At 39.0% G+C, this 25,436-nt stretch overlaps 1 long non-coding RNA gene across 2 annotated transcripts in view; it reads right to left on the reverse strand.

Moving 5' to 3' along the window:
• Positions 1–7,890: 7,890 nt before the first annotated feature.
• The window catches only part of LOC110260343 (uncharacterized), a 190,420-nt gene continuing 172,874 nt past the window's right edge, over positions 7,891–25,436 (reverse strand). For both annotated transcript variants that reach the window (XR_014844546.1, XR_014844548.1), the window contains one exon: positions 7,891–7,982. This is a non-coding gene — a long non-coding RNA (uncharacterized LOC110260343). The remainder of the gene's footprint in view (positions 7,983–25,436) is intronic.

Genomic DNA, 25,436 nt, shown 5'->3' on the forward strand with positions numbered 1-25,436 from the left:
ACATCACAACCCAGTCAAAGGATTTATCTGCTGGTTCAATGAGCCACAAATTGAATCACCTGGAAAACTTGCTGAACTCATGGATTCCTGAGCTTCATCATCAGGGGTTTTGGTGTGGGATAGGGCCCTTTAATCTGCAATTTTAAACAAGCACCCCAGGTAATTCTGGTATAGGTGATTCTAGTCTGGTGGTTCCAAACTTTAGCATTAAACAGAATCACCTGAATGAGTTGATGAACAGATTGTTGGGCTTTTCTGATTCAGAAGATCTGGGGCAGCCTGAGAATTTTGATTTCTAACTAGTTTCTGGGTGATGCACAGCCCAGCTTTTGAGGTCCACTAACTGTCCTAGAACAAGACTCTGTGAGAGATACTTCACTGGTTTTATTTAATTCAATTCTTGATTCTACCACCTTTTTAAAATAGCAATTTCCAAAATATACATGCATCCACTCTGCCCTCCCTCCATACCCTCCTGTTTCAGAATTGCAGAAAATAGCAGATTTGGGAACTTGGAGAAAATTTGAGGTGAAATCCTTCAGCAGTGTTAGATGGAGAAGCTCCTACTTTCAAAATTATGTGACCTTTGTACAACACACACACACAAATGTCTCTAAGTAGGATTGATCCCAAATAAAAAATAGTAAAAGCAGTACTTCAACGTTTTAACCTATCCTGTTTAAGATTTAAAAGGCAGGGAAATTCATTTCTGAACATAATACAAAATTATGTATTTGTGTGTATTGTATTTTTGATAGAATGTAATTTGCATTTAAAGTTGTTTAGCTTTCAGGAAGCCCAGAGGACAAAATATCAGATATATCCAATTCAATACAGGGGGATATTTTAAATAGCAATAGGATTAAAAATTTTAATCTTATATCATTCCATTGGGAAAATCATTTTGTCTTAGGTTACCTAACAGCCAAGATGCAGAAGACAATGCATGTGTGTGTGTGTGTGTGTGTGTTTGTGTGCAGGTAATGGTGTGTTAGCTTTGCTTAATGTCCCGGTCCAGACTCAGTACCACGCACAAAGTAAGCAAAAAAGCATAAAGGAGGAAGATCTCATGATTCAGGATGCATTTACTTTAATTTTTGATGTGTTAGGTAAGCTTTGCAGCGTATGTGATCTATGAAGATATTTTCCATACAGGCATTTGGTGAATGAGTTTCTGATGAAATATACTTCCGGACTTTGGTATCTTCAGAAATAATTCAGTCCTTTCATATTTTTGAATTTAAAAAAATGATTTATGTTTCTTATAGGCATCCATGAGGAGAGCTGTCAACATTCCATCTTGAAAACTTTTACTAAGATCGATGCCTCCACAAAGTCCTCTCCTCTGACCCTCCTGTTCCTCCTTCCAAAACAATGGACTCACATTACCCAGAATCCTTCTTCTCAGGGGTAATTGAACTCAGATATCTGATGTACTTTTCTAACGTTCGTCTGACTGAAAATCAACTCATCTTCATTCATTTTCCCTTTCTTTTCACTACTTTCAGCTTACATACAAATAAAGAACTCTTCTTTCCTACAGCTATACACAGGAAGTATTTTAAGATTACCAAATCAAAAGTCTCAGTGTGTAGGGAATTATGTTTTTGCAGACTCTTGATGATTAAGGCTTCTGAGAATGCCAATAGCCATTTCAGGTTTTCCTTTTCTCCGCTAAAGTAGGCTCAGGAAAATGTGAGAGATGGACTTCGCTAAGTGTAAAGCTGGACTCTTTTTTTTCTTTTTTAATTGACATAGAGTTGGTTAACAATATCATGTTAGTTTCAGGTATACAGCACAGTAATTGAGTTATACATATGCATGCATTCTTTTTCAGATTCTTTTCCCTTATAAGTTATTACAAAATAGAGTGTAGTTCCCTGTGCTAAACAGTAGGCCCTTGTTGTTTATGTATTTTAAATATAGTAGCATGTGTGTGTTAATCTCAAACTCCTATTTATCCCTCCCCTACCCTTCCCCCTTTGGTAACCAGAAGTTTGTTCTCTAGGTCTGTGGCTCTATTTCTGCTTTGTAAATAAGTTCATTTGTATCTTTTTTTTTAACATATCTTTTTTTAGACTCCACATATAAGTGATATTATATATTTGTCTTTCTTTGATTTACTTAGTATAATCATCTTAGGTCCATCCATGTTGCTATAAATGGCATTATTTTATTATTTTTAAGGCTGAGTAATATTCCATGGTGTGTGTGTATATATGTTCATCAGCAGATGAATGTATAAAGACTATATTTATACAGCATATACATAATATACATAACATAGTCTTTATGTCATTCATCTGCTGATAAACATTTAGGTTGCTTCCATGTCTTGGCTATTGCAAATAGGGCTTCCACAGAGTGCGTATGGAGTGTGTATATCTTTTCCAGTTATAGTTTTGTCCAAATATATACCCAAGAGTGGGATTGCTGGATCATACGGTAGTTCCATTTTTAGCTGGGTTTTTTTTTTTTTTTTTTCTTTTTACGGCCACACCTGTGGCTTTGGAAGTTCCTGGGCTCGGGATTGAAATGGAGCTGCAGCTGTGGTCTATGCCACAGGTTGTGGCAATGCTAGATTCTTAATCTGCTGAGCGAAGTCAGAGGGAAATATCATGTCTTTAATCCACTGAGCCACAATGGGAACTCCTCTATTTTCAGTTTTCTAAGGAACCTCCATACTGTTCTCCATAGTGACTGTACCAGATTAATTCCCATCAAGAGTGTAGGACTAGACTAATTTGTCTCTTACACACAAAGTGGTGGAAGGCAGGGCTGTCAAGCAGGTAGGCTCTGGAGTCAGACCGCATGAGTTCAAATTCTGGTCCCCACAGTGACTTGCAGTGTAAACTTGAATAGCTTATTTTACTTCTCTGTGTCTCCTCTGTTAAGTGAGATTCTAATAGCACCTACCTCAAAGGATTACTCTGAGGAGTAAAAGACACTTGGAACAATGCCTTGAATATAAGGAACGCTCAGCAACAACGATGCTTGTGCTGTTATCACAGTTATTAAAAAGTTCATATAATGTTAATACAGAAGTGAGAAACAATTTGATTCTAAAAAGATAAGCATTGGCATTCCTGTTGTGGCTCAGCAGTAACAAACCTGACTAGTATCCATGAGGGTGCAGGTTCGATTCCTGGCCTCACTCATTGGGTTATGGCTCCAGCATCGTTGTGAGCTGTGGTGTAGGTCAGACATGGCTCGGATCTGGAGTTGCTGTGGCGGTGAAGTAGGTCTGCAGCTGCAGCTCCAACTCAACCCCTAGCCTGGGAACTTCCATATGCTGCACCTGCAGCCCTAAAAAAGGATAAGTATTCATGATAGTCCGGTTCCTGAAAAATGTCATTAAAGTTTATTTAAAAGACAATAGAACAGTTATCGGTTTATTTGATTCCAAATTAAAATGAGAAAGTTCCTTTCTGCGGAAAGCTATTTCTTAACTGCTGAGCAAGCTAAATGGTATGTATAATAAACACAATATAGCTAAAAAAATTCCTTTAAAAAAAAAAAACCCTAGATTTTAGTTATGATGAGAAGCCATTACATTACTACCTTGAGACATTTGCTGAGAGGGAAGCACAATTATATAATCAAGCATAATGAATGCATATTCATTTATTTATACTGCAACTTATTCCAGAAAGGAATAGAGGCTGCTATAATGAGTGAATCATAAGAGAAACATAAAGTCAAGAAAATCTTCTAATGGAGTAGGCTAACCATCAATGCATATAGAATACACAGTGAAAAAAATGTTGCAAAGGAATATAAATAAAACATAGAAAATGCTCCTTCTACATTTTTATTATCAACACCAGTATTATTGGAATCTTTACCATTCCTCATTCCCCACATTCAGTCGGCAGCCCTGAGTTCTTAGTTTTGCCTTTGAAATACTTCTTGGATTCACATCCTTTCTTTATTTCTACAGCCAATGCCCTAGTTAACCTTACTTTAATTTTAATAGTTTCCTATTCATCTCTTTGCCCCAGTCTCTCCCCTCTCCATCCTCCATCCCTTCTTTTCTGCCATTAAATTAATTCATCCAATACAATGCTGCTGAATTAATTTTTCTAAAGTACAACTCTGGTCTTCTCATTGTTTGCCTACTAAAAACCTTCTGTGGCCCCTCACTGCTTTCTGGTTTTGACACATTTTATTTGTACTTCTTTTATGTCACATCACGTTTTCCACCTAATAATAAATTTTGTGTACATTTGAGCTTCTTTACTAGAAAGTAAGCGCCTTTCATCATTTCCCCCACAACATCTAGCATATTGTCTTAAGGTATCAATAAATGTTGAAAAAAATAAGTAAACAAAGATGTATTAGAAAATTTTATCTTGTCAATATGCATTTCTAACTACTCTATCTTATGGTGACATAATCGGATCAGGACAAAGATAGATATAAATTACCAAATTAGGAAAATGTTGCTAATTCAAGACGTTAACTACAGATTTGCAAGATGGTCACATAATTCTTTTAAATTGAATGGAACACATTTTCATCTTGTTGCCTGCTATGAAGGTGTGTCAATGAAAATATCACTCAAAGGTTAAGGAAAGCCAGTAGAATAAAACAAGAACAACCTGTAATTGAAAATAAAAACACTTTGAAAGGTGGCACGACATCAGAGATTCTAATGAAAATGATAAAATAGAAAGCCCTTACGTGTAAGGTTGCAAGCTATTTAGTGAGTTGAATGCCTCTGAGAAAATTCAGAAATACATGACCATTGAAAGAGAGTAATTCATTTATGCATTTATGATTCTGCAGACAAACATTCTTGGCAATATGCATTTAAATGTTGTGTGACCCCAGAGTACGATTATATGAAGATGAATTTTTAGCTTGTGTGCAATCTGCATTGTAGCACATTTGGTCTCAGAAGAAAATTCATCTGGGGATTTCATCAGATGTTAAAAGGAGCTTAGAAAAATAAGCAGGCATTTTAATAACAACTCAGGTAAGGTAAAGATAACCATCTCTTAGTAGCTATAATCATTACAAGGATTAAGGTTTGTGTCTTTCCATACGATGGTAATACCCATAGCTACTTCTAGGGATTACAATTGTTGCTATATAAATCTCTGAAATATTTCTCTTCGTGGTATCCTAAAAGTTGATTGAATTGAATTTGAATGAAAGACAGGAGCTATATTACATTCAGATTTTTGCATATAAATGTCAATGAAAAAATGTTGCCTGGTGTATCAGTAAACAAAGGATATTGCACCCATCAAGCCATCATATTACAGCCACCCCCATGGTGAGCCCCGAGGGAACTCAGGATAGAAAGATGATGCCTACCAAGCCATTGGCCATGAAAATCCCCCACCCCCGCTCCAACAGTGCACCCTGAGGAGACTCAGGAAGGGATAGAAAGCCCAGTAGCCCCAGACAGCTGAGGAGCATATCAAAGGAATGATTTCAAAGAACCCAGACTTTTGCATCTTCCCATACATAGAAAAGCACTAAACTCATTAACTGCAGATGTCTGGTTTTCTTTAATTAACAGTACTCTTTTGATGTTCCCGATACCTGGTCCTTGTTGCAAAAATTCCGGAATATCTGGCTCCTCCCTCACCTCTTCAGAACAGTCTCCCAGAACTGTGTGAGAGGCTGCATCCCAGGCTGAAGTCCTCAGTTTTGTCCACCAAATACAACATAATTCTCCACTTTGAGGTTATGCCTTTTTTTTTTTTTTTTTTTACAGTCAACATAAGGTACGTATTTTGAAAGCCAATCCCTCCCCACCCCCCATGAGTATGGGCTAGATTTAATGACTTGCGTCCAAAGAATAGAGTATGGAAAGGGGAAAAGAGTTACTTGACAGCGGAGAAGTTGGCAGACACCATATGAACCAAGCAATGAAGGTTCACATCTTCAGTGATGTCATAAGGATCACTGAAGAATACTTCATCTCTGTGAGATTCTCTCCAAAAACCCACAACTCCAGTTTAATCATTTAAAAAAACCAAAAGATGAAACAAAACAAAAAAACAGACTAAACCAAGGTGAAGGGTACTCTACAAAATACTTGGCCAATACTCCCCCCAAACCATCAGGTCAGAGAACAAGACTGAGAAATGGTCACAACCAGAAGAGGCTATGGAGACATGACAACCAAGTGCAGTGTGGTTCCCTGCACTGGATCCTGAAGGAGAAAGAGGACAGGGATGGAAAACTGATGAAATCCAAATAAAGTCTGGAGTTCAGTTAATTGCAATGTGCTGACACTGGTTTCTTAGATGTCACAAAAGTACCGTGGGAATGGAAGGTGGTTAACAATACGGGAAATAGGATAAAGCATATGGCAATGCTGTCTAGTATCACTGCAACTTTTCTGTATATCTAAGATTTTTGCAAAATAAAAAGGCTATTTTAAAAAAAAATCTTGGCGTTCCCGTCGTGGTTCAGTGGTTAAGGAATCCCACTAGGAACCATGAGGTTGAGGGTTCGATCCCTGGCCTTGCTCAGTGGGTTAAGGATCTGGCGTTGCTGTGAGCTGTGGTGTAGGTTGCAGACACGGTTTGGATCCTGCATTGCTGTGGCTCTGGTGTAGGCTGGAGGCTACAGCTCTGATTGGACCCTTAGCCTGGGAACCTCCATATGCCGCGGGTACAGCCCTGGAAAAGCCACCCCCCCTGAAAAAATTTCGCTTTTTGTATGGTGATTCCATTTAAACACAGGTAATCTCTATGTTTATGCTTTTCTCAGGAAAAGCTATGTCCTCTTAGCACAGCGGAGAGTTCCAAGTTACTGTTACCCTCTGGGGAGAGCTACGTTGGATTGTGTATCACAGGTTGCAGCTTACATGCACCCTCTGAAAGAAAATCTGAACATTTCAAGTTTTTTATAGGTAGCATTTGGCTCCTGACTTCTTTTAAATATTAACAAAGGAGATGCCATCTTTCAAACTGATATAATCTGAAAACTGAAGATCAGAAGACTGGGTCACAGCACTCCCTGTTGCATCTTTGCTGCCTCGGTGACAATTGTCCTTACTGAATATTTGTGATGACCATGACTAGCTATTCTTAAATGGTTTCAAGAATATAATTGTACTACTATTTTCGGGAGGTGGGCACAGACTCTCATTGTAAAATTTCTTCTTGATTATTAGTCTTACAAGTAAAATTTGCTTATTATTACATTTACCTTTTACCAATACACTTAATAGACTTTCATCCTTGTCATACATTTGCAAATGCTAATATTATCGGTTGACCTGTATTTTTCTTCCAAAGGGAAAATTTCAAGAACTGCTGTGTTTTCTGCATATACATCCAGATGAATGTCTTTGTATCAAATCCGTTATTGAAAGACTCATTCATCACTGTGCTGGGACTATTACAGACACCTCCTGAAATTCAAAAACTCTGTGTTCTCATAAGAGTTTGCCATTAAGTAAAATGTTGCATATTAAGCCTGATTCTCCAGTGGATTCAAGCAACAAATGTTACACAATTCTCAGTAGAGATAGAGTGAAGGAGCTAAGTCTCTCTGGAATAAGAGGAGCAGCGACAATGAGAAGTACAGAATGTCACAACATCGGGATTTGATAGAGCCTGACCCTGGCGAGGGAATGGTACACAAAGACTGGCTGTGTTTATGTTCCAAAGGCTTTCTTCCTGTCTGGTGCGTCCTGTCCTCAAGCATAATGGGACCTTGGAGGGAGGGAGAAAAGACTTCTGAAGACTCATCATCCTTCATTTTCCTCCCTCCCTCCCTCCTCTGTCACTTGGATGGCAGGGCAAGGCTCCATCAGAAAGTTGGCCTCAAAGGCTCAAACTCATTGGTATTGCTGGCTCTGCTCTTTGGGATGGGCTCTGGGACGACGTCTGCTGTGCTTGGTACAGAGAATGGCAAGACTTACCTTGCTTTCAGGAAAGGAACTTGATAACTTCTTAGGCTCAGCTCTTGAAATACCAAATAGCTGCTGTCTCCGACAAGATGTGCATGATTTCCTTATAATAAAACACATTTGTGTCACTTAGAAAAGCCACTTTTCATGTGGATAATTTTCCTTACATTAGAATCATTTCTGCCTGTAAGAGAGCAGTTTTGTTTCACTGTAAAGCTCGTATCCCTTCAGTCTGTATTTGATGCCGGCCCTGGTTCTGCATGGGTTCCATGTTTTTCAGTGGTCTTCTTTCTTTCATAGGTAACTCTCCTTATATTGGTGGTGATTTTTTTCTGCTCTGTCTGTGCATTTGCCAAGGAAGCCCACCAGAATGGAAGCTACTAAGAATGGAGACCATTTCCTACTTACAAATATTTATATCTCCAGAGCCTAACACAGAGCTTGACCCATAAGATGTGTTTTGTTCCCGTCAAGTAAAATATACAGAAAGCCATTTTCTTATCTCTTTCTTTCTACTGATGTGTGTCACTGCAGTAGGCACCAGAATTCAGGGTTCATACTTTGGACAATTCTGTGATGTCGAGGGCCCTGCATTGTTAGTAGATTCTGGGAGTTGTAAGCAAACTTTAAGTATCTCTCCTGTTGGCTTGACACTAGTTCTCACAAAAGACCTGATTCAACAGCAAATATCTATTACCTCTTAGTGTCTGTTATCCACTGACCTATTTCTCTGGGGGCTACTTCTGTGCTAACTTCTCAGGTTGTTGAGGTGTTTAGTTGCTTCTATTTCTGACCTCATTTGCAGGAGAAGTAGAACAACTTCGAAAACCTCTCACAGTCTCTCGAGAGCTGAAAGCAGACTGGTTCTTGAAATCATAACTCTAGGGAAGGGATTCAACAGAGGCAGGACCTGAACCAGCCAAAAGTGTGAATCGACCATCAAATCATGCCTACCATCAAACTCCAGAGAAAAGAATGTCATAGATACAAATAAATGGCCTGGACCCTTAAGACAGGTTAGTTATAAACTTCTCCATTGACTAAATTCCACTGCACAAACAGTGCCCCTTTCCCAGCTCCAACACACCCCGTCCACACTCTTGTGAGCTTTGGTGCTTCTGTTTCACTAGCGTGGCACACACACTTCCCCATTTTTGTCTTTTCCCATGGAATCATCCATCTGTTGCTCAGCCCTGTCTCAGTGCAGGGGCCCTTCGCTTGCCCTCTTCTCTCTCACCCCCAATGCTTTTTACTATTTTTTCTTTCGTTTTGTTTCCAATCCACATTCCTTTGTGGAAAAATTTATTCCATCTACATTCCAGGGCCTCCCTTGCAGTTCTCCTGGACACTCACTGCCCCTCGGCCTAACTCCTGTTGACTCACTGGGCTGGAGGGAGGTCAGCAGATCCTGCTTCCCATTCCTTTCCTGGACCACTGCTCCTTCAACTTATGCCTCCAGATTTCCACGAATGACCCTCCCATTCCCAGTATTTCACAGGCTCCAGAGCAATTAATTCCTTTTCTTCGTCAGTCTATGGTTTATTCCTGTACTTCTCATATCCTTTCCGCTGCTACCACAAACACTCAGGGACTCTCTTCTTTGCTCAAAGCATTTTTATAGCATTCCCTCTAGTCCCCTTGATGCCAATCTCTCAGTGTCCCACTTGAAACCCATTGTTCCTTCCACATACTGAATATTAAATGTAAAAGTCAGTTCTCTCTAGGAAGAAGAAGGAGGAGGAGGGGGGGGAGGGGGAAGGGGAGGCAGTGGAATCAAAGATTTCTTTGCTTGTACTGGAGTAAGCTCGGACTCCCCAGTCTGGCATCCAAGGCTCCCTATAATAGGGTCCCAACATTTAACTCCAGTCTTATCTTCCAGTGTTCTCCCCTTCAACCCGTATAGACTACATACTCTTCCTGTTTGTGGGATTTTCTGCCTTTAATGGTGGTAGTGATGCCATTTGTAGGGCACTACATCCAGAGATTGCATTAAGCCTGTTACGTGTCATCAACTGAAAAACAGTGTAAGGAAGGAACTTTATTCCACGTTAGCTGATGGAAACGCTGCGACAGGGACTTCATGTGGCTCTAAACTGGGAGACCCAGACGTGAACTCTGTCCATCTGTTTCCAAAACCCATGCTCTTTCTTTTGATTGGAATGTACGTGCTACTCTTATAAAAATTCTGCCCATTCCCCCCAAACCAGGTCAAATGCAAGTTTCTTCATGAAACCTTTTTTTATCCCTCTGACCAAATGGGATCCTGGGCCCTCACAGTACTTGGATTGTACCTCTCTTGTGCCACAAAATTTCTGCCTTAGCATAAAGTTCTATGGATTCTTAAACTTTTCAAAGCCAAACTGACAATAGGCTATTACTGCTACCCTACTGAATCTTCCATACCATGTGTTACTTATTGCCTTTTGTAGTCCCTTTGAACACAGTAGGCATTTATTACGTGGTTATTGCACTGAGTCTACATCCATCTGTCAATCATCAATCATCCATCTCGACTTGGGCTATTTTGGTGAAGGAATCTGACAGAATGCTTTCTTAGACCATTTTTCTCTGTATACTGTAGCCACAATTGCAACCTGGAAACCATTTTTACAGTTGTCACGGGTTAAAAAAAAGCACATGCTCTATACTTAAGAATTACTTTATTCAACTAAAATAATAAGCTGTTTATTTATCTCCCTATGTATAATCAAGGGCTCCATGTTATCAGCTGCTTTTTTTAAAAAATCCCACTTCTAGAATCTGATGTGAAGACAGCTTGTTTTTCACACAACAGCGCTGGGGAAAAACCAGATGTGAGGAATGAGAGGCAAAAGTGACAGAAAGTGGCAGAATCAGTATTTAAATCTAGGTGAATTTGTGTTGCCTACAAGTACAGTCTTGCTATTTTGACAATGTATTTTGACAATGTATCTGGCCACTGGGATTAAAATTTGTGTTTTCCCAAAACAATTTAGCTGCCTATTGGTAACTTAGGATGGGAGCTCTTGGTTCTTTGTCTTATTTTGATTTTGACATAGAGGAAATATCCTACCATTTGTCCAAGGAGAATCTTTATTTATTTATTTTTTAATTTATTTTGTCTTTTTTAGGGCTGCACCCACTGCATATGGAGGTTCCCAGGCTGGGGGTCTAATCAGAGCTACAGATGCCAGCCTACACCACAGCTCAGGGCAACACAGGATCCTTAACCCACTGAGCGAGGCCAGGGATTGAACCCACAACCTCATGGTTCCTAGTAGAATTCATTTCCACTGTGTCACGACAGGAACTCTTATTTGTCATTTTCCTATTACATTTCAGAAGGCAATTTCAAACTTAGGGGTTACCTTGCTGCCTTCATGCATGTATTGTCTATTTATGTAAACCAAAATTCAGTATAACTTGGAGAATGAAGAATAACATTTTACTGCCTGTTTGTTCTGTCTTTAACCAGTATTTTTTTTGAACCAGGGACTAATCCAGTTTGCCATCCAGTATAGCACATATGACACAGAAAAGGCAAATTTAATCTGCATAGGTAATGAGAAATCTATTAACCTGCCAGTAGGTCTTCGAAGCTTTTAGAATGGCAGGAACCATTCTTCAGAAGGTGCATACCATTCTTCATAAATTATTCTTTCTTTGCCATTCCAACTTCTTTTCTCACCATTTTCTCTTCTCATTTCTGTTCCAGACATGCTGAACTTTTTCAGGTCTTCCCAAAAGATGTGCTTTTTCTCATGCCTGAAACTCAGCACATGTTGATCTTTGCTTTCTTTGCTTATCTTCTAACCCCTATTTGTCCTTCAGGATGAAACTAATCCTATGCTTCCTAAAGGGTTTCCCAACCTCACCAATGGCATAAAGATCAGGCTTACCCTCCTTATTTGCCACCAATAGCACAAGTCCTATTAGCTAACAGCTAATTGCCTGTTAGCTTGCCTGTCTTCCCAATCAGCTTGTAACCCCCCACTCCACCTGCCCTCCGCCAAGTGCAGGGACTATGTCTTGTCCCAGGACCTTGGACAGTCTTTGGAACACAGTAGGTGCTTACGACATTTTTACTAGATGAATGAGTAAATGAATGAAAGAATGAACTCTTTTTACAAAAATTTATTGGCATGTAGTTGACTTACACTGTTGTGAATCAGTTCTACATAGACATATAGTCACTCTTTTTTCAGGTTCTTTTCCTATATAGAGTATTACAGAATATTGAATAGATTTCCTTGTGAGAATGAACTCTTTTCTAAGATGACACCGTCAGCTTTGTATCTTTTAGGTCTAGATATTATTCCCCGTGACCACACTATTCCCTGAAGGAGTTGAAAGACTGAATTACAGCAGTTTAGTAGCATCCAGAGTATTCAAATATTTGGGCAACTGCCAGATTTTTTTATCAGATGCATATTTTGCATCTGGGTATTTTAATTGCACAGGGATATTCTTCTGGGAAATAATATAGGCATTCCTAGTGAATACACCATCAAAAGCAATGGATCAGCCTAAATTAATCTGAGAAACTAAATATAACTGAGTGGCAAAGAAATAATGCTTACTGTTATTAAGAGGAGAAGTGTACTCTATACTTTTTCTGTAATCAATTGTAAATTTACATTTGATAACTCTGGTTGTTGTTTAATCAAAAATGATTATCTTCCTTGATTAGGAGTATTTTTTTTTTAAGGAAAAGGAATTGCTAATTAGTTTGCTAGCACTCTGTTGAAGGTGTTTGCAATTAAATTGAGGAGGTAAGGAAAGCTGCAAATGATTCAAATGCTGAAATGTGGTTTCTAAATATTGAAGGAGTTCCTCTTTGGAACTATATGAAGTTTTTTAAACTTCTTTCAGAAAATGCAAGGCTTACTACCTAAAAAGTCATTCTTACAGAAGAAAAAAAAAAAATCTGTGAACTCTTGGTTGAGATTTAAGAAATTGATTATTTGACATTTTTATGATACCTGGATCTAAAAAGCAAAGCAAATTGCTATTGTGTATTTAGATAAATTTAGAAAGAGTCACGATATTTGACCAGTTTGAAGTTGTTTCTTCTCTCCATTAATAATGACACTGACTACAGATAACAGCTACTTCTGACTGGGTTACATGAGACCTGGTGCCTGAGTCTCCACAAAGTTTTAACAGTCACACACATCATATGACTTTCATTTCTGTTATTCTTTTCACCTGGAGACAATACCAAGGCATAATCTGCAATGATGCACTTGTTCTTTTGACAATAACATTTGAAGATGCTTGCATCTTGGAAACATGAACTGTCTACTTAATTTTCTATTTAATTTTATTCCATCTTCACTATTTTTAAATGTACAGCTCAGTTTTGTTAACTGTATTCACATTGTTGTGCAACAGATCTCTAGAATTTTTCCCTTTTTTTTAATAAGTTTTTTTGTTTTTTTGTCTTTTTGTCTTTCCTAGGGCCGCACCTGCGGCATATGGAGGTTCCCAGGCTAGGGGTCCAATTGGAGCTGTAGCCGCCGGCCTACACCACAGCCACAGCCATGCCAGATCCAGGCCACATCTGCAACCTATACCACAGCTCACGGCAACGCCGGATCCCTAACCCACTGAGTGAGGCCAGGTATCGAACCTGCAAGCTCATGGTTCCTAGTCGGATTCCTTAACCACTGAGCCACAACGGGAACTCCAGATCTCTAGAATTTTTCATCTTGCAAAATGGAAACTTTATTCCCATTGAATAACTCTTCGCTTCCACCCCCACCACCTCCAGTCCTGACAACCACCATTCTACTTTCTGAATTTTCCTTTTCAGCTTTTAAAAATTGTGGTAAAGTACACATAACATAAATTTTACCATTTTAATCATTTTTAAGTGTACAGTTCAGTAGAATTAAATACCTTCATAATGTGCTACCATTACCACATTCATCTCCAGTACTCTTCTCATGTTGTAAAACTTAAATCCCATACCCATTGAAAAATAACACCCCACTTCCCCCTCCCCTAGGCCCTGGAAACCACCATTACTTTTTGTTTCTATTATTTTGACTTAGATTATGGAATTATAAGTATTTGTGAAATTATGCAGTGGAATTATATAGTATTTGTCTTTCTGTGATTGTAACCAAGCAGGGCCCTCTGGGGCTCCTGGGCACAAAAGCCTTTCTGTGTCCCCTATTTCTTAGCATTAGGAAAGGAGCCTCATTCAGGCTCCATAACCTTCCCTTAGTTCCAAGGGGCAGCTGCAGACAGTTGCTGATCAGGGAAGGAAACGGATGCAAACACCCGGGAAGGGGAAAGGAACAGCCAAGAAACAGTAGTACTGCCTTGGGGTAGGGTCCTGGTTCCCCCTCAAGCATTACACATAATAATATAGGCATCTTATACACCTAAGAGAAAAGTTATATTCCTTATACTTCTTTTAGGAACAAATACTTTAAAACTGACCTGCTTGGAGCTCTTCCTTGTGCTTCTTCCTTTTTGGATTGAACCCTAAACACAATCACCTGTAAGCTAAAGATAAGGCACCCTGAGCACAGGTGCCTGTGGGTTAAAGATTATTAGCACATGATGGGTTTTTTTTAGGAACTTTCCTAGTTTGTTCTAATTTCTGATCAATATGCTCTTCTTGCAAATACTGTTAATTCTGGACAATAACCCAGAAGACCACCACCAGGATCATCCCGAGATGAGCTCTCCAGATGCCAGGTTCCATGACTAAGATTCCCCCAGAGAAAGAAGAATGCATGTTTGCCCCAATTCCGATTCTTATCTGAAACCCTATTTTTCTCCTTTTAGATTATAAAACTCCCTGCAATTCTCCCCCAAAGGAGAGCTCAGTCTTTAAGGCATTAGCCTGCTGTGGCCTCCTTTGCCTGGCAAAGCAATAAAAGTTATTTTTATACTTCACCCAAAACTCTGTTTCTGCATTTTTATTTGGCACCGGTGGATAGATGCCAAGTTTCAGCAACATGACTGGTTTATTTCACTTAGTATAACATCCTCAAAGGCCATCCACATTGTGGCATGTTGCAGAATTCCCTTCCTTTCCAAGGCTGAATACTGTCCCACTGTGCATATATGCCACCTCTTGTTTTCCTATTCATACACTGATGGTCACTTGGTTGCTTCTACGTCTTGGCTATTGCGAATAATGCTGCAATGAACATGGATTTACACATTTTTTTTTTCTTTTTTTTATACCCAGAAGTGGAATTGCTGGGTAGTCCTATTTTTAATTTTTGGAGTAGGTGTTTTCCACAGAAGCTATACCTTATTACATTCCCACTAAGAGTGCATAGGAGTTGAAATTTCTCCCCATCCTCACCAACACTTGTTATTTGTGGTTTTGATAGCAGCCATCCTAATGGGTATGAGGTGGTATCACACTGTAGTTTTGATTTGCATTTCCCTGACGATTAGTGACGTTGAGCATCTTTTCTTGTGCTTATTGGCCATTTGCACATCTCTTCAGAAAAATGCCCATTTATGTCATTAGTCTATTTTAAAATTGGATTATTTGTTTTCTCGTTGACCTTTAGGAATTCGCTATGTATTCTGGGTATTAATCCCTTACCAGATATATGATTTACAAATATTTTCTCTCATTTTGTGTGTTGTCTTTTTACTCTGTTGATAGTTTCTTTTGATGCAAACATATTTTTAATTTATATGAAGTCAATTTATCTATTTTTTGTTTGTTGCCTGTGCTTTTTGTGTCATATCCAAAAAAACTATTGCCAAAGCCAATGTTGTGAAGCTTTTGCCCTATGGTTTCTTCTAAGAGTTTTATATGTTTTTTTGTCCCCTGCTTTTTGCTTTTCAGGGCTATACCTGCGGCATATGGAAGTTACCAGGCTAGGGGTCGAATCAGAGCTGCAGCTGCCAGCCTAAGCCACAGCCACAGCAATGCTGGAGGCCAGGGATCAAACCTGTATCCTTATGGATACTAGTCAGGTTTGTAACCCACTGAGCCACCGCAGGAACTCTGAGTTTTATAGTTTTACATTGAGATTTTTAGTGCATTTTGGGTCAATTTTTTATATGGTATAAGGGAAGGGTCCAACTTCATTCTTTTCCAAGTGGATATCCAGTTTTCCCAGCACGATTTGTTGAAGAGATTCTCTTCTCCCTATAGGTAGACTTGGCAACCTTGAGAAAGATCATCTGACCATATATGTGAAAATAGGACTTTGCCCTCTTCTGCATTCATCATACCACTTACACTACGGCCCACTGCATTGATTTCTGTCTCCACATTCTATGAGAAACATTGTATTCATGGAGAGTAATCAGAATGAGGAAGGTCTAGAAATGATTTCACTTAAAGCATGTTTGAAGGCATATGAAATACCAAAAAGAGAAAACTAAAGGGAACTTATAACCAGCTTTGATTATTCATTCAATCATTTATTTTAAAAATATTCATTGAATTCCTACCAGTTTACTCAATACGATATTTCACCTGTTTTTTCCATTCCTGCCTGCAACCTAGGCAGACCACCTATCTGCTGGGATAAGACAGGAAACCAACTTATCTTTAAGTCCAGTCTGAGTGCTTACGAATGAGTCTTATTACCCTGCAAAAAAAATTCCATATTGGTGCTTTCATCTTGGCTTAGCCTGAAAAACAAGTAGTAGATTTGTCTACAAATTCAATATAATCCATATAAAAATCCCTCCTGGACTTCAAAAGACACAATTAAGACAATGAAAAGAAGCAATAGACTTGGACAAAATATTCACAAAATTCATATCTGATTAAAGACTTGTGTCCAGGATATACAAAGAACTATTACAAGCCAATAACAGGAAGATAAACAACACATCAAAAAATGGCCCAGGAGTTCCCATCATGGCACGGCAGAAACAAATCCGACTAGGAACCATGAGGTTTCGGGTTTGATCCTTGGCCTTGCTTAGTGGGTTAAGGATTTGGCGTTGCTGTGAGCTGTGGTGTAGGTCACAGTTGTGGCTCAGATCCCACTTTGCTGCAACTGTGGTGTAGGCAGGCAGCTGTAGCTCTGATTCAACCCCTAGCCTGGGAACCTCCGTATGCCGCACCTGTGGCCCTAAAAAGCTTAAAAAAAAAAAAAGCCCCAAAAACCTTGAATAGACATTTCACCACAGAAGATGTGTGAATAGTTAATAAGCCAATGAAAAGATATTCCATTAGTCATTAGGGAAAAGCGAAATAAAACCACAATGAGATGCCATTTCACACCAACTGGAATGACTATAATGAAAAAGATTATATACATACACACACACACATACAGATATAAATTTATCTTATTACCTTATATGTATATTAGAGAGAGACAGTAGAGGGATAAATATATATAAACATATAATATTAAAAAGGCAAAAATAAATGTTGGAAAGGCAGGAAACTTCATACATTACTAAGAGGAATTTAAAAGTAAATGTGGGGAGTTCCCGTCGTGACGCAGTGGTTAGCGAATCTGACTAGGAATCATGAGGTTGCAGGTTCAGTCCCTGCCCTTGCTCAGTGGGTTAACAATCTGGCGTTGCCGTGAGCTGTGGTGTAGGTTGCAGATGCGGCTCACATCCTGCGTTGCTGTGGCTCTGGCGTAGGCTGGTGGCTACAGCTCCGATTAGACCCCTAGCCTGGGAACCTCCATATGCCGTGGGAGCAGCGCAAGAAATAGCAAAAAGACAAAAAAAAAAAAAAAAAAAAAAAAAAAAGTAAATGTGGTACAGTGATATCTTTACAAGTTAAATATAAATTTATTACTTGGCCTAGGAATGACATTCTTAGGCATCTACCCAAGAGAAAAGAAAACATGTATGTGTATACAGACTTGAACTTGATTGTTCTTAGTAGCATTATTCACAAGAGCCAAAAATTGGAAAAAAATCTAAATGTTCATCAACTGGATATACAGAAGTGATATATCCAAACAATGGAATACAATTCAGCAAAAAAGGAACAAACTGCAGACAAATGCTTCCATATGGATGAACCTCAAAAATGTTATTCTCATATAACAAGCTGGTAACAAGAGACTACATATTGTACTATACCATTTATATGAAATATTCCAAAAGAGCAAAGCTATAGAGACAGAGAGTAGTGGTTTCCTGCAGTGGGGTGAGGAGAAACAGGAATTGACAGAAAATGTGCATGAGATTTTATTGGGGTGATGACAAGTTCTACAACTGATTCATGGTGGTGATTGTATATTCTAAAGAAGATATTGATATAACCAAGACATGGAAACAACCTAAATGTCCATTGACAGAGGAGTGGATCAAGAAGATGTGGTACATATACACAATGGAATATTACTCAGCCATTGAAAGGAACAAAATACCGGCATTCTTAGTAACATGGATGGACCTAGAAATTATCATGCTAAGTGAAGTCAGCCATACAATGAGACACCAACATCAAATGCTTTCACTGACATGTGGAATCTGAAAAAGGGACACAATGAACTTCTTTGCAGAACAGATACGGACTCACAGACTTTGAAAAACTTATGGTCTCCAAAGGAGACAGTTTGAGGGGTGGGGGGATGTGCTGGGGTTGGGGGGTGGAAATCCTATAAAATTGGATTGTGATGATCATTGTACAACTATAAATGTAATAAATTAATTGAGTAATAAAAAATAAATAAAATAAAATTGGAAAAAAATAATTTAAAGAAAAGTAGGAGAAAAGTTTAGTATGATAAAAAAAAAAAAAGAAGAAGAAAGGAGTTCCCGTTGTGGCGCAGTGGTTAACGAATCCGACTAGGAATCATGAGGTTTCGGGTTCGATCCCTGGCCTTGCTCAGTGGGTTAAGGATCCAGCATTGCTGTGAGCTGTGGTGTAGGTCACAGACACGGCTCGGATCCTGAACTGCTGTGGCTCTGGTGTAGGCCAGTGGCTACAGCTCCGATTAGACCCCTAGCCTGGGAACCTCCATATGCCGTGGGAGCAGCCCTAGAAAAGGCAAAAAGACAAAAAAAAAAAAAAAAAAAAGATATTGACAAATTTACTTTAAAAATCATTGACTTGGACACTTGAAAAGAGTGGATTATATTACATGCAAAATAGACCTCCACAATGTTATTAAAATATATTTTGGCCAAAAAAAAAATCCTTACTGCCTTTTTTTTTCTTTTTCTTTTTCTTTTCTTTTCTTTGCAGAAATTGGCAATCTGACCCTAAAATTCATATGGAAATGCAAAGACTCGTAATTGCCACAAAAAAATTTTGAAAAAGAAGAAAAAAGTTGGAGAACTTACGCTGTCCAGTTTCAAAACTTACTACAAATCTACACTAGTCAAAACAATGTGACACAGGCACAATGGTAAACATAAAGTCATTGAAATAGAATTAAGAGCCCCCATATAAGCCCTTACATTATGGTCAATTGATTTTTGATAAAGGTACCAAGAAAAATCAGTAGGAACAGAATAATCCTTTCAATAAATTGTGCTGGGATGCTTGAGTATGCACAAACAAAAAAATAAAATTTGAACCCCTTCCTCATACCATACACAAAACAGCTTGAAATGAATCAAAAATCTAAATGTAAGATATAAAACTAAAACTTTTAGAAGAAAACATAGGAGAACTTCTTTATGAGCTTGGATTAGGAAAGCAATAAAAGAAAAATGGATAAATTAATCAAAATTTAAAACTGACAAATATACTATCAAGAAAATGAAGACAATCTACACAATCGGATAAAATATTTGCAAGTTATATAGCCAATGAAAGACATAGATCTAGAATATATTAAAAAGTCTTACAACTCAATACTAAAAATATAACCAAATCTAAAAATGAGCAAAAAATTTGAATAGGTATTTCCCTGTCTACAAATGACCACTAAGTACAGGAAAAGATGATCAATATCATTAATCATTAGGTTAATGCAAATCAAAATCACAATAAGAACATCTCACACTACCTAGACTATCCATCCAACAGACAATAAAAAGTGTTGGTGAGGATGTGGAGAAATTATGCCCCCATAGATTGCTGATGGGAACGCACAGAAGATGGTGTAGCCATTTTAAAAGACAGTTTGGCACTTTCTCAAAATGTTAAACATAGAGTTACCATATGACCCTGCAATTCCATTCCTGGGTAGACAGAAAGGAGAAATGAAAACAATTGTCCCCACAAAGACTCATGAGCAAATGCCATAGCAGCATCATTCGCAAGTCAACAAGTGGAAATAACACATATGCCCATCAATGATGAACGGATTAAAAAACTGGAATGATGAAATACCATTCCCCAATAAAAAGGATCAAAGTACTGATCTATGGCTCAACATGGATGAGCCTTACAACACAGATAAATTTCAAAAATATCTTGTTCAAAGAAACCAGGCACAAGAGAACACATATTGCAGGATTCTATTTATACAGAATGTCCAAAAGAGCCAAATCTATAGAGGCAGAAAGTACTTTAGTGGTTCCCTAGGACTGTGGGTGGGAATGGAAAGTGACAAAATGGGCATGAGATTTCTTTTCGTGGGGATGAAAATATTCTAAAATCAGATGGTTATGATGGTTGTACAACTCTGTAAATAAATGGAGTCATTTAAACATACACTTAAAATGAACACATTGTATGAAACATAAAGTATACCTCAATAAAGCTGCTGACAAGAACATTTTTTAAAAGCTATATTAGACATGGAAAGACCTAGAGATCACCTAGTCTCACCCTCTCATTTTACTGATGAAGTAAATGAGGTTGAGTCAGGCTCAGGGCTGTGCCCCTCGTATCCTAGCAGGATAAAGAACTCAGGCTTTTGGAGGTTAGCAATATTCACCAAGTCTCTTTCTTGGTTATACAATCTTTGACTACTAAACCTAGGAGGGGGTCACCTTGAAGATATTGTCACAGCACTGAGTGTGTTTCCTGTGTGACCTTTAACACAGCTTGTATTGTTCCTTGTTTCTGAGAGGACAGCCAACGCCAAGAGAGACGACCCTTTTCCATTTTTGCTGTTTTATCCCCGGTGCCCAGAACAGAGTACAGGAGCAATGTGGAGTCTCAATACATATTTGCGAAATGAGGGAATAAATGTATACACAGATCAAGTCCAAACATTCACAATAGGATTGTGAAGTGATGCCCCAGCTGGAAGCTTTCCCTGGCAAAGCTGGGTGACAGCCTATACAAGGGTCTGCAGAGAGATACCTTACCCACTTGGAGCAGGGCAAGGCTGAGAATTTCATTGGATTTTGTAATAAGAACCAATGGCTTCTTTAGATTGCAAAGAGGGTCTATATCAGAGGAGAACCCCTTGCAGTTGGTTAACAGTAGGGGAAGAACAGAGCTTGGGCAGGGGGGCTCCCCCAAGAAAACAAAAAGCTGTAAAAAGCTACAGACCAGGACAGCTGTAAGCTATAAAGACTTCTTCATAGTCTCTGCAACTGCTGGGTTGGTTACTTTTGTTATTTTGTTATATGTGCTAGGGGAGGGAACACAGACTGGGGTGGGGCAAGGGAGGGGAGAATCTAGGTTAGGCAAGAGCCACACAATTTAAATGTTTTTTAATTGTCCCAACAATTTGAAGTATCACAAAGATGACCTGAAAAGTAGCCAGACCTAGAACTTCCCATGACCAATATAAGACTATGAATGATTTCTGCTCCTAAGCAAAGAACTTCCTGGTCACTGCATCCACAATGCATTGTTGCTGTATTCACACTTCCCATTCCCAAGGAACACATGATGCTGGGGGAGGATAGACCACTAAGCCATTGATTGTAGTACAGAATGACCAGTGCTGAATCCTTTCAGGCTCTTGGCATGCAAGCAACACATGATAATCTGCTATCTCAGGGGGAAAATAATTGTGGAAGGATTTGAGACAGCAGTAAAGACTTAAAGAAAAAATGAAGAAGCAGGACATCAAAAAAAAAAAAATAGAAACTTGAATAACTCCAAGGGTCTAGGGGACAGGAACAAATAAAGGCTTCACAGTTGGAATACATCTCCTCTATCATTTCCTAACACATGTCAGTCACTCTCAGAAGAGTCTGATTGGTCAAGATTGATCACATGGCCATCCTTTGACCAGAGAGTGCCAGGAAGCTCCACTGAGAGTCCCACCCAGGCTGTGTGTGGCAGAGAGGGAAAACTCCCCAGAGGAAAACTGAACTCCCAGAATAAGGGCAAACACAGCCCCTTGAGAGTGTTAAATAGACAAGCCATCAAGCTAAGGCATTATAAGAGCCTAGCCCTAACCAAACTGTGGAGAGGTTCAGTTACATTTCCAGAGCAAGGAACATTTACACAGAGACTTTCTGGCAGAGGTTTCTGCAAAATCCTTCCCATCCCATTTTGAGAAACAAGCATAATTAGATCTTCTAATTTGACCTTGTGAAAGTTCACCTTTTGTTCTCTTAAATAAATTCTGAGTCTTGAGGTAGTCAGAAGGAACAGAAATTCTGAAATAAATCAACATTTGATAATAATAGTAACAGCCAAGCTATCATTTATGATGTGCTTATTATGTTTCAGACATTATGATTACATTATTTCACTTAAACCTGTCAAGAATGGGTGAGGCTACACTAGAGCCCTGTAAGGTAGAAAGTCCAATTTCTCTCTCACTCTCTCTCTCTTTTTTTTTTTTTTTTTTTTTTTTTTTAATATATATTTTTAGGGCTGCACCTGTGGCATATGGAGATTCTCAGGCTAGGGGTCCAATCGGAGTTGTAGCTGCCGGCCTGCGCCAGAGCCGTAGCAACATGGGATCTGAGCTGCATCTGTGACCTACACCACAGCTCACAGCAACGCCGGATCCTTAACCCCTGGAGCGAGGCCAGGGATCGAACTTGTGTCCTCATGGATGCTAGTCAGATTCATTTCTGCTGAGACATGATGGGAACTGCCAATTTCTCTCTTACAAAGGGGAAGTGAAGGGAGTTCTGGTCGTGGCTCAGTGGTTAACAAATCTGTCTAGGAACCATGGGGTTGCGGGTTCAATCCCTGGCCTTGCTCAGTGAGTTAAAGCTCCGGTGTTGCCATGAGCTGTGGCGTAGGTTGCAGATGTGGCTCGGATCCCATGTTGCTGTGGCCCTGGTGTAGGCCGGCGGCTACAGCTCCGACCAGAACGCTAGCCTGGGAACGTCCATATGCCGAGGGAACGGCCCTAGAAATGGCAAAAAGATAAATATAAATAAATAAATAAATAAATGGGAAGTGAGGGCTTGGAGTGGTCAGGAAACTTGTGAAAAATGCCCATCAAAGATAGTGCATAGGATTCAAACTCTGGCTGGCTGGTCTGATTCCCAAGCCATGTTTGTAACAAACACGCACTAAAAACTCCCAACACTTTTACCATAAAAAAGTCAATTATATGTTCTTTTGTTAGCTGTGGTCTTGTTTTAAAATTCAAACTACTTTAAGTCGGCTGGTTTCTATTTGAATGGCAATATTATCAAGGCTATTAAAAATCTAAAATAAAAAATCTCAAAGATAAACATGAATCTCAGGACACTTACCTTACGTTACATGCAGAAATTAACTCAAAATGGATTAAAGATCTAAAGTAAGAACTAAAACTGTTAACACTTTTAGAGGAAAACATAGGGGGAAACTTCATGACATTGGATTTGGCAATAGTTTCTTGGATATGACAGCAAAAGTACAAGCAAAAAAAGCAAAAATAGGCAAATGAAGTTAAATTGAACTTAAAAACTTCTGCATATCTGGAGCTCCTGTTGTGGCTCAGTGGTTAACGAACCTGACTAGTAACCATGAGGTTGGAGGTTCGATCCCTGACCTCACTCAGTGGGTTAAGGAGCTGGCGTGCAGTGAGCTGTGGTATAGGTCGCAGACGCGGCTCGGATCCCGCGTTGCTGTGGCTGTGGTGTAGGCCGGCAGCTACAGCTCCGATTGGACCTCTAGCCTGGGAACCTCCACATGCCAAGGGTGCAGCCCTAAAAAAGACAAAAAGACAAGGAAAACAAAAAAACAAAAAACACCCAAAACTTCTGCACATCAAAGGAAGCCATCAACAGGGAAAAAAATCCAACCTATGAAATGGGAGAAAATACTTGCAAATCACATACCTGCTGAGGGATTAATATTCAGAATATATAAAGAACTCCTACAATTCAAAAACAACAACAACAAAACAAATAACCTGACAAAAAATGGAAAATAATTCAAATAGAGATTTCACCCAAGAAATACACAAATGGCCAACAATAGATGAAGATGTTATTTATCACTAACCACTGGGGTAGTGGAAAGCAGAACTACAATGAGATATCACCTCACGTATGTTAGAATGGCTATTATATAAAAAAAAAAAAGAAAGAAAAGGAAATTGCAAGTGTTGACAGGGATATGAACTTGGAACCCCTCTACACTGTCGGGGGAAAGGTAGAATTGCGTATCAACTATGGAAAGGAGTATACGGGTTCCTGAAAAGATAAACATAAAATTACTATATGATATAGCAGTTCCACTTCAGGGTATATCTCTCCAAAAGAATTTAAAACAGAACCTTGAAGAGATATTTGCACACCCATGTTTATTACTTGCAATAGCCAAGCATTACTTGCACTAGCCAAGAGGTGGAAGCAACTCAAATGTCCATTGATATATGCATAGATAAATAAAAAGTGGTATACACTTATAATGGAATAGCATCCAGCATTAAAAAAAAAAAAAAAAAAAGAAGGAAATCCTGATACATGCTACAACATGGATGAATCTTGAGGGTACCCTGCTAAGTGAAAGAAGTCAGTCGCAAAGGACAAATGCTGTATAATTACATGAAGTGCCTGAAGGAGTCAAACTTTGAGAAATGGAAAACATAATGGTGGTTACCAGGAATTGGACGGGGAGGGGGAGATAGGAGTTCTTGTTCAATGGGTAGAGAGTTTCAAGGAGTTTTTGTTCAATGGGTACAGAGTTTCAGTTTCGCAAGTTCTGGGGATCTGCTGCGCAGCAATTGTGCATATAGTCAACACTCCTGAACTCTACAAGTTAAGATGGTAAATTTTATGGTTTTCTTTTTTTTAAATGTTGGCTCAGGTTAAGCTTGTGGTCACATGAATTCTTCAGTTCTTAAGACACAAGTTGCCATCAAGTCCAGTCAGTCTCTGTCATCCTGTGTCCGTGAAATGGACTTTTTTCAAAAAACTTAAATGGAGGACCTTGCATTTCTTCCTTTAAATGTTATCATTCAGGCTTTAACTCATCATTTCACATCTGAGATAACTTAGCATCCAGATGCCACTGACTAGTCCCATCAACTTTTTTTTTTTTAGTATTGATTTTTATTCATTCCATTATAGTTGATTGACAGTGTTCTGTCAATTTCCTACTGTACAGCAAAGTGACCCAGTCACACATATATATACATTCTTTTTCTCACATTATCCTCCATCATGTTCCATCATAAGTGACTAGATAGAGTTCCCTGTGCTATTCAGCATTATTGCATTGCTACAGCAGGATCTCATTGCTGTCCCACCTACTTTGTCTACCCTGAAGCATTTGTTTAATACATCTCCTATATACCTCTATCCAAGTCACGGAAAACAGGACTTAACAACTAACCAAAAATGACCCCCC

Source organism: Sus scrofa, chromosome 4, assembly GCF_054392235.1.
Source record: "Sus scrofa isolate SSC_HxYL_T2T_F1_AM1 chromosome 4, Sscrofa_HxYL_maternal_Yorkshire_Landrace_v2.0, whole genome shotgun sequence".
In the NCBI taxonomy this organism is placed as follows: Eukaryota; Metazoa; Chordata; class Mammalia; order Artiodactyla; family Suidae; genus Sus; species Sus scrofa.